Below are 9713 nucleotides of genomic sequence, written 5' to 3' on the forward strand. Positions count from 1 at the left end.
GCAGCATCAGAACTTAGAGAATCAGTATCTTCTGATAAGACAACTGTGTGAGTAGCAATGGAGGCTTCAACATCCTCGAATTGCTGATCTGATACTAAGTTCTGATCAACAGCCATATCCTGATGCTCACCTAAAATCTGATCATCAGCATCTTGATGCAGAGAAGGTGTTAGTGATAACTCAGGAGTTTGAACAGCATCAGTAACAGGTGTTGTGGAAGGATTATTTGCTGTTGGAGCTTCTAAGAAAAGTATTTCAGGCACAACCAGGTTCTGAATATCAATTTCAGCACTTGTGCCTGGATCAACAAGAGACATAGAAGGTGAATTAGCCTTGTCAGATACAGGTTCCTGAGATGGAGTTGATGGAGAAGAAGTGACTGGAGCAAATTCCTTGTCTTGTGAGATCAGAGATTCCTGATCCCCTTCCTTAGCTGCTTCCTCCTCATCATCTGAAACTGGCCTTTGTGCCCTCTGTTTCTTGTATTTCCTTGTTGATTTGGATTCCTTGGGAGTTTCAGGAACCGTCATACGTCTAAGCCTCTTGAGAAGCCTAGAACCCCCATATGCAGAATCCTTCTGAGAAGTTGCCTTCTCAGCTTCATTTTCCACAGGTTCTGAAGAAGGAATCTGTTCCTCAGAATCTGATTCATCTCTCAAAGTGATCCTCCTCTTCTTCTGAGGTGTTGGAGAAACAATCTTTGTTCTCTTTGACTTAGAAGATGTAGGCTGCACATAGGACTTGAGATATGTTCTGAGAGATGATTGAGAGGTTTGAGGTGGCTGAGTAGAGATGGTAGGTGCTGATGAACCAGGTTCTGATGTTTGAACATCAGGATAAAGTGTAGTATACAAACTGAGACTGTTATTAAATTTCATTCAAAGATAAGCCAAGTAAAGGATTAGACTGAGAAATCAGAACTTAGACATATACCAGAACTTAACAGTCATCAGAACATAATGTCTTAACTCGAAAAGGGAATGCCCATCTTAGTAAATCCTCATACAAGTTCTGAGTATTTAGATTTTCAGTACTGTCAGTACTTGGCTTATCAGAACTTGACGAATCAGAATTTGAAGAGCCAGATGTATGTTCTGATGCTTCTTGAGATGTGATAATATCTTGAGTATGCTCCCCCTGCATTGGTGCATCTTCCTTTGACGTAGTCACCACTATTTCAATAACTTCAGAGTTTAATCCATCAGAATTTACAGTATCAGGACTTAGATTGTCAGGACTTGAGGTATCAGAATATGAATCTTCATTTTCAAATCTCAGCTGATCATGATCAATGCAATCTTCAAGTCCAGTGATCTTCTTGTCATCAAAAGAGACATTGATAGATTCCATGACCACTTTTGTTCTCAAATTATAGACTCTGAAGGCTTTTGTAGAAAGTGGATATCCCACAAAGATTCCCTCATCAGCTTTTAGATCAAACTTGGATAGCTGTTCAGGATGAGTCTTGAGAACAAAACACTTACATCCAAATACATGAAAGTATTTGAGATTTGGCTTCTTGTCCTTTACCATCTCATATGGTGTTTTTCCATGCTTGTTAATGAGTGTTGCATTTTGAGTAAAACAAGCAGTCTGCACAGCTTCAGCCCAGAAATAGGTTGGAAGCTTTGCTTCTTCAAGCATTGTTCGTGCAGCTTCAATGAGAGTTCTATTCTTCCTTTCAACAACTCCATTTTGCTGTGGAGTTCCAGGAGCAGAAAATTCCTGCTTTATTCCATGATTTTTGCAGAACTCTTCCATTATCAGATTCTTGAATTCAGTGCCATTATCACTTCTCAAAATTTTCACAGAATCTTTGATCAATTTATCCAGATGTTTGACATGTTCAATCAGGATAGATGCAGTTTCACTTTTTGTGTGCAAGAAATACACCCATGTGTATCTGGTGAACTCATCTACTATTACCAACGCATATTTCTTCTTTGCAATAGACATGACATTCACTGGACCAAATAGATCAACATGAAGCAGATAATAAGGCTCAAGAATTGATGTTTCAGTCTTGCTCTTGAACGAAGATTTTCTTTGTTTAGCCTTCTGACATGAGTCACAAAGACCATCAGGAACAAACACTGATTTTGGCAGTCCTCTCACAAGATCTTTCTTGATCAGTTCATTTATCTTGTTGAAGTTTAAATGAGAGAGTTTCTTGTGCCAATTCCAGCTTTCTTCAGTTGAGGCTCTACTTACTAAACAGATTGCAGAACCATCAGAACTTGTTGAAAGCTTAGCTTCATAAATGTTACCACGCCTGAATCCCTTCAGAACAATTTTTCCTTTAGATTTACTAACTATTTCACAATGTTCTGCAAAGAAATCAACATGATAACCTCTGTCACAGATTTGACTTATACTCAGTAAGTTGTGTTTAAGTCCTGAGACCAGAGCTACATCTTTAATGATGACATTCCCAAGATTGATATTGCCATATCCCAAAGTTTTTCCAATGTTGCCATCTCCATAAGAAACACTTGGGCCAGCTTTCTCCACAAAGTCTGATAGCAGGGCCTTATTTCCAGTCATATGTCCTGAACATCCACTGTCCAGAACTAAAATATTTTTCCTGTTGCCCTGCAATCAAAAAGACCACTAATTATTAGTTTTAAGGACCCAGACTTGCTTGGATCCTTTGGCCTTTTTAGGTTTGTTAACATTTGCAGCGGATTTAGCATCAGATTTTATGTTAACAGTTTTCTTATCAGAACTTATACTACCAGACTTTGAATCAGAACTTACACTAGAAGGAACAACAGAAACTTTCTTTAAAGAAGGTTTTATTTGATAGTAGTCATAGTACAAACTATGATATTCCTTACAAGTATAAATGGAATGCCATAAACTACCACAATGAAAACAAGGATTTTGTGGTTTGTATCTAACAGACTGACTTTTAACTCCTGACTTTGTAGATAAGGAGTTAATATTCTTATTCTTCCTGCAAAAAGAAGCCAGATGGTTAGAACTTCCACAGTTATGACATGCTTTCCTAGGAGCATCAGGAACAGATTTATAGTTATTGCTTTTATTCACACCTTCCTTTCCATTCCTGTTTTTCCTAGATGATTTTACCTTGTTTGCATTCTTAACATCTTTCAGCTTATGCTTAAGCTGCTTCTTTGTCATTAAACCTATGTTAACTTCAGCTGTCTTTTCCTGTTTTAGTTTGTCAGAAGCTAATTCCTTTTTAACTTCTGATTTCTCATTTTCAGATTTTTCAGTTACAAACTTAACAGGTTTTAACTTCGGCTTTTGCTTATCAACAGGCTTAATTTCTACAGTTCCTTTTTCATTTTTATTTTCTCCATAGCCTAAGCCCTCTTTCCAGTTTCCACTGCTTAGCAAATTTTGAGTTGTTTGGCCAGAGTTAGTCCAAGTTCTGATAATCTCTCTCTCCTTTTCTAACTCAGTTTTTAGAGATTCATTCATTTTTAGCACTTCATCCCTAACATAAAAAGCATCATCTCTATCCTGCTGAGTTTGATGGAACATGACTAACTCTTTTTCTAAGAAATCATTTCTTTTCCTAAAAGCAAGATTTTCAGAAGTTAATCTTTCACATGTTAAAGTTTGATCTCTATAACTAACAAACATGGTTTTAAGATATCTTCTCAACTCATTAATATCATCAGTATGAAAAGCATAAGTAGTCTGAGGTACCTTTGTTTCAGCAGCTTCAGAACTGCTCTCAGAACTTGATTTATCAGCATTTGCCATCAATGCATAGTTCTCCTCACTTTCAGAGTCTGAGGTGTCTTTCCAGCTTTTCTGCTTTGTGACAAGAGCTTTGCCTTTGTCACTCTTGGTCTTCTTGCAATCAGGAGATATGTGGCCTTTCTCACCACAATTATAACATTTAACATTAGCGTAATCTCCTCTGTCAGACTTTCCTCCTCTTCCTTCAGATCTTCTGAAATTCTTCTTATCAGAACTTATGCCTTTCCTGGAAAACTTCTTTCCCTTCCTGAACTTCCTGTATGCAATCTTTGTGATTCCTTTCACCATAAGAGCACACAGCTTCATCATCTCCTCATCAGCATCAGTTTCAGGCAAGCTTTCAGAATCTGAGTCATCATCATTCTCAGAACTTGATGACTCAGTATCAGACTTTATGATAAGAGCTTTACCCTTGTCTTTCTTTGAGGAAGGTGGTTTGGGGGATTCCTCTTCAGCCTTGAGAGCAACTGTCCTTGACTTTCCTCCTTTCCTCTTGCTTCTTTGTTCCATCTCAAGTTCATGAGTCTTGAGCATTCCATAGATTTCATCAAGAGTTGTTTCATCAAGATTATAGTTGTCTCTTATTGTTGTTGCCTTCAAATCCCAACATTCAGGAAGAGCTAACAGGAATTTAAGGTTTGTATCTTCAAGATCATACTCCTTATTTACTAATAACAAGTCATTCAAGAGTTTAACAAATCTATCATATACATCAGTCAATGACTCATTAGTCCTAGAGTCAAAGTGTTCATACTCTTGAGTGAGTATTGTCTTCCTGTTCTTCTTAACTGTTTCAGTTCCTTGACACCTTGTCTCCAGTGCATCCCATATCTCCTTAGCAGTCTTGCAGTTGATTACCCTGTTTGACATTACATTATCAATGGCACTATGCAATAAGTGTCGTACCTTGGCATCCTTGGCAATAGATGCTATATCTTCAGCAGTGTAATCACTCTTTTCCTTTGGTACGGTCATTGCTGCTTCACCTGCAACTACAACAGCGAGCTTGGTAGGTTTGTGAGGCCCTTCCTTGATTCTATCAAGGTATTCTGGATCTGTTGCTTCCAGAAACATGGTCATCCTTACCTTCCATATGGGATATTCAGATGGTCTCAATATGGGAACTCTGATAGTCTCATATCGACTCTGAGTTGATGTCTTTGATGATTCCTCAGTTTTGGTAGGCTTAGTTGGAGTTTCTGTGTCAGACATGATTGTGTTTGGATCTTTAACTGTATGTGTGTTAACAGAAGGCTCTGATACCACTTGTTAGGTCACACTTTCACTGTAGAGGGGGTGAATACAGTGTTTATTACAATCAAATCAAACTTCAAGAACTTATGTAACAGAAAACAAACTTTATTTAAACAATAAACTCTGTTACAATCTGAAACTGTTATCTCTCAGTGATGAACAAAATATCACGAGAGCTGCTAGGGTTATAGTAAATAATATTCTCGATAATGATAACACTTATAGTATAAACCCTATGTCTGTGTTTATATACTACACAGTTACAAGATAATCGCTAATTGATATGGAATATAATTCTGCTTCCTAAAATATATCAATCAGATATCTTCTATTCCAAGTATTCCATTCTTCACGGAATTCCTTCTTCATGCATATCTCTTCTTATGTTTATCTTGATCTTCTTAACTTTAATCAGCTACTGTCCTTATCTGATCGTCCTTCAGCACTTAAGTTCCGATATCTATCTCCTGATGACATAAGTACTGATATCCCTTAAGTTCTGACTTCCAGTATAAGTACTGATCAGTTAAGTACTGATTTGTTCTGTTCAAATAAGATCTGAAATCTAAACATAAAACATATTAGCCATGACATTATCAAATATATCTAACATAACAAAAATTTGTAACCTTTTCTACTAGTATAAGGACAACACCTTTTTTATCCCAGTTATCACCCTTGCCGTATTCGGGCTATGTGTCACATTCTGGGTATACACACACTTCGTAGGTCCTTGAGTACACGTGGTACCATCTCCTACGATACTGGTAGTCTCCCTAGTACTGTAGTACTAGAGTCTACCCCTCTCAGTCCTTTCAAAGAATCCTATCATATACTCTCATAATTCCCAAGTGTAATGCTTTTTGATAGACACAACTCATCTTATATATGTGTGTGTGTGTGTGTGTTTGTGTGTGTACTTCCAGAAATTTTTGGGGAAGTACTGTAGATAATATGGGTTAACCGTTGTTATTTCCTAACGATCTAACAACAGAATTATATAAGGGGGTGATAAGTGGAATTTATATCCACTTAAAATGATTCTTATCGGCTTAAGTTGGTGTTTTGGACTCAAGTATTTTGGTATTTTTGATGTGTTTTGTGTTGAGTCATTTTAGGGCATTAGTCGGAGGAGAAAAGGAGCTTTACAATGATTTTATGCTAATAAGAGGTCAGGAATGGAGTTGCGGAAGATCGTCCGCGCCTAAAAAAAGCTGCAGAATCCTGTTTCTACTCTAATTTGGTGATTTGAAGAGTCCAGGTCAATCAGGGGCCTATAAATAAAGAAAAGAAGATGTTTTTGAGAAGGAAGAAGCCAGGGAGAACATTAAGAAGACCTAGAGCACACGAGACGGCTAAGGAGAAGAAGAATCAGTTTCATACTTTTGTATTCTTCGATTTAGGCGATACTTTTGGATGCTTGTTTTGTTCTTGTTATAAACCCTAGTACTTATATATTCTTGCATAGTATTCTGAACTTATATATTACCATGTTTTCATTGGAACCCATGGTGACGATGTGTTCGATCATGAACTAATCATTGTCATGGGGTTCTAGTGGATTTATTTATGGATTTCAATAGTTGATTGTTTAAATCTTTAGTGTGTGGTGATATTTGATTTCCTAGTTTGGTTGTGCTTATTCGTTTTTGATGCGTAGCTAACATCTAAGATTGTTTGTTAATCTTTATTGAAGCGACAGTGAATATAGAGGTTTAGAACTTGCCATGCTAGCATAGGTTTATGCATAAATTGACATGCATGATTCGTAGTGTAATTTTAACCATCTTGCACCCCCTATATAATCACAATAGATAACTTGCTCTTAAACCGTTATGTCTTCAAATTCTATAGACATATAGGGTCTAAGCATAATTGGTGTATATTTGGCTTCTATCTTGATTGTGGATGCTTAGTAGTAGGGTATACGTATATCGAGAGATAGCGTATACTAATTTCGTGTTATCTGATTAGTTATCATCACCATCGCATACTATTGATAAAGACATAAACTTTGAATGAAGTATTTAATGAAGTTAGATTCCCATATTTTAAATTCACTTTTAATTTCTTAGTTAATGCATGCTAGTATAATCTCTTAAGTAGTTAATCGCTCAAATTTATTACTTGTCTTAGCTGTGAATGATAATCATACATTGTTGCATAAGTGCATAATCTGAACTTAACCTAAACCAGTCTCTGTGGGAATGAACTTGACTTAATCTTCTACTACTTGTGATTGCTTACGCTTGCGTGTATTTTCATGTGTGTTAGCCTGCGAACAAGTTTTTGACGCCGCTACCAGGTGATGAGTGGATTTTATATCTACTTGGAACGCTTCGTTACAGGCTTAAGTTGGTGTTTTGGACTCAAGTTATTGGTATTTTTGATGTATTTTTGAGTTATTGCATTGCAGACAGTAGTTGGAGGAAGAAAGAATTTTTTTAAAGAAATATGCTAAAAAGAGATCAGAATTGGAAGCCTAGGCCATTCTCAAGTTGTAGAGAATCTCGTTAGTTTCACGTGGGTAGTTGAATCGTCTAATTATAACGAGCAGAACTGAAGATACGGCCAAAAGAAGAATTGTCAGAAATTTTCCAGAAGGCCAGCGCGGCCGCGCCAGAACCAGCGCGCCCGCGCTCCAAAAATAACTATTTCAGCGCGGCCGCGCCCAAAAGTAGCGCATCCGCGCTGTTTCTGCACCAGAATCCTGATTTTAGTCGAAATTGAAGATTTTGAGAGTCCTCGTCATCCTGGAGCCTATATATATCAATAAAAAGACGTTTTTAACAACAAGGAGCGAGGGGAGAGCAATAAGAAGACCTAGAGAGTACAAGACGGATACGGAGAAGAAGACTTTTTTTCTTTAGTATAGTTGATACTTGGATGCTTGTTTTTGATTTGTCGTTGAACCCCGGTACTCTTATATTGTTTATTATCATGTTTACATTGGAACCCATGGTGACGATAAGTTCAGTTATGAACTAATCATTGTCGTGGGGTTCTAATGGATTTACTTATAGATTTCTATAGTTAATTTATTTTAATATCTTGGTGTGTGGTGATTGATTCATATCTTAGTATTGGTTGTGCTTATTCGTCTTATGTGCGTAGCTAACATATAAGATAACGTGTTATTCTCTATTAAAGCGATAGTGAATATAGAGATTTAGAATTTGCCATGCTAGCTTATGTTCATGTATAATTGTTATGCATAATTCGTAGGTAATTTTAACCATCTTACTTGCCCTATGTAATCACGATAGATAACTTGTTCATTAAACCTTTATGTTGTCAAATTCTATAGATACATAGGGTCTCAACATAATTGGTGTCTATTCAGTTTCTATCTCTTATGTGGATGTCTGGTAGTAGGGTATTCGTGCAATGAAAGTTGGCGTTTACTAGTTCGTGTTATCTGATTAGTTGTCATCACCATCAGATGCTAAGGTTAAGAACAATGAATTTAAAAGAAGTAGTAATGAAGTTAGAATCCCATGTTTGTCTCATATAGTTAATTCAATCACTTTTATTCTTAGTTAATTGCATGTTAGTTTAATCTTAGTTATAAACATCTCAACTTGTTATTGTCTTAGCATTGAACGATAACCATACATTGTTGCATAAGTGCATAATCTGAACTTAACCTAAACTAGTCTCTGCGGGTACGAATCTGATTTATATCTTATACTACTTGCGAACGTGTATACTTGCGTGTAATTTTAGCGCGTATTTTCGCCCTAACAAGTTTTTGGCGCCGCTGCCGGGGACTCGGTGTTAATTTTTAATTTATGTGCTTGATATCAGTGGTCGTTAAATTTCATTGACTCGGATTCTTTTACTTTCACGATTTACTTGTTTGTGTTTCAGGTACTCATTATAATGGGAGATCCATCAGCACTAACGAAAGCGTTGATGGATTTTTCTCAACCCAATATTGACGACATTCAATCTAGCATTGGCCAGTGATCGCATCTAATACCTTTGAGATCAAACCTGGCATAATTCAGATGGTACAGAATTCATTCCAGTTTGGGTGTTCGTAAACGGAGGATCCAAATATGCATATTAGGGATTTCATTAAGATCTGCGAAACCTTCAAGTTCAATAATGTTTCTTAAGATGCTATAAAGTTGAGGCTTTCCCCATTCTCTCTGAGGGATAAAGCTAAGTGCTAGTTACATTCTCTACCAGCATGTTCTATCACTACTTGGGAAGATCTTGCTCAAAAGTTTCTCATTAAATTCTTCTTTATGGCGAAGACAACTGCAATCAGGAATGCTCTTACGGAATTTATGCAGCAATCGGGAAAATCTCTATGTGAAACTTGGGAGCGCTACAAGGAGATGCTTAGGATGTGTTCTCATCATGGAATGCCTGATTGGATAATCATCAATTACTTTTATAATGGTTTGGGAGCACAGTCTAGACCCATGCTCGGTGTAGCATCAGGTGGAGCATTATAGGCAAAGAGCTATGAGGAAGCTTATACTCTAATTAAGATGATGGTTGCGAATGAATATTAGTATCCAACCCAAAGATTGCCACTGGGCAAGGTAGCAGGAGTTCTTGAAGTGGATACAGCTACAGCTATAGCTGCTCACCTAAAGGTATTGTCTATGAAGATCGATTCTCTGGCTAACTTTGAAGTTCATCAGAGGACCAGTGTTTGTGAGTTGTATATAGGTTCGTATGTGACGGAGAAATTCGCTATATCTACTGAA

At 37.0% G+C, this 9713-nt stretch overlaps 1 non-coding gene across 1 annotated transcript; it reads right to left on the minus strand.

The window, feature by feature from the left end:
- Positions 1-9257: 9257 nt before the first annotated feature.
- Positions 9258-9364, minus strand: LOC141715778 (small nucleolar RNA R71). The gene has a single exon (XR_012572528.1). It is a non-coding gene; the product is annotated as a small nucleolar RNA R71 (small nucleolar RNA).
- Positions 9365-9713: the final 349 nt, after the last annotated feature.

The sequence above is a fragment of the Apium graveolens genome, chromosome 3, assembly GCF_009905375.1.
Source record: "Apium graveolens cultivar Ventura chromosome 3, ASM990537v1, whole genome shotgun sequence".
Lineage (NCBI taxonomy): Eukaryota > Viridiplantae > Streptophyta > Magnoliopsida > Apiales > Apiaceae > Apium > Apium graveolens.